Here is a 278-nt window from a genome sequence, read left to right as displayed (position 1 = left end):
AATGAAATAAAAAATCTGCCTCGTATATGCTCTTAATATTGAAGTGCTCTTTACAATGGAAACGACCAATTTCAAGTCAGCTGTCTGTCAGAGCGAAGTCGAACCAAAATATCATTATTGAAGTGGGCTCTAACAGTCGTTTGGTAGAATTCCTCATTTGTGTACGTATAGCTAACTTCAATTAACTTTCTATCCTCCCTCCCCCCATTTCTGCAAGTAACTTTACTGGAGTTATTGAAACTGGCAATAACATACTACAGCTACTGTTATCATTGGGG

At 37.8% G+C, this 278-nt stretch overlaps 1 protein-coding gene across 1 annotated transcript in view; it reads left to right on the top strand.

Annotated features, from left to right (window-relative positions):
- The window catches only part of LOC119591554 (Hermansky-Pudlak syndrome 1 protein homolog), a gene marked incomplete at its 3' end in the record, with an annotated part of 13,616 nt that overhangs the window by 4,816 nt on the left and 8,522 nt on the right, over positions 1 to 278 (top strand).

The sequence above is a fragment of the Penaeus monodon genome, chromosome 28 (assembly GCF_015228065.2).
Source record: "Penaeus monodon isolate SGIC_2016 chromosome 28, NSTDA_Pmon_1, whole genome shotgun sequence".
Classification (NCBI taxonomy): domain Eukaryota; kingdom Metazoa; phylum Arthropoda; class Malacostraca; order Decapoda; family Penaeidae; genus Penaeus; species Penaeus monodon.
This window is presented reverse-complemented; position numbering and strand designations above follow the sequence as displayed.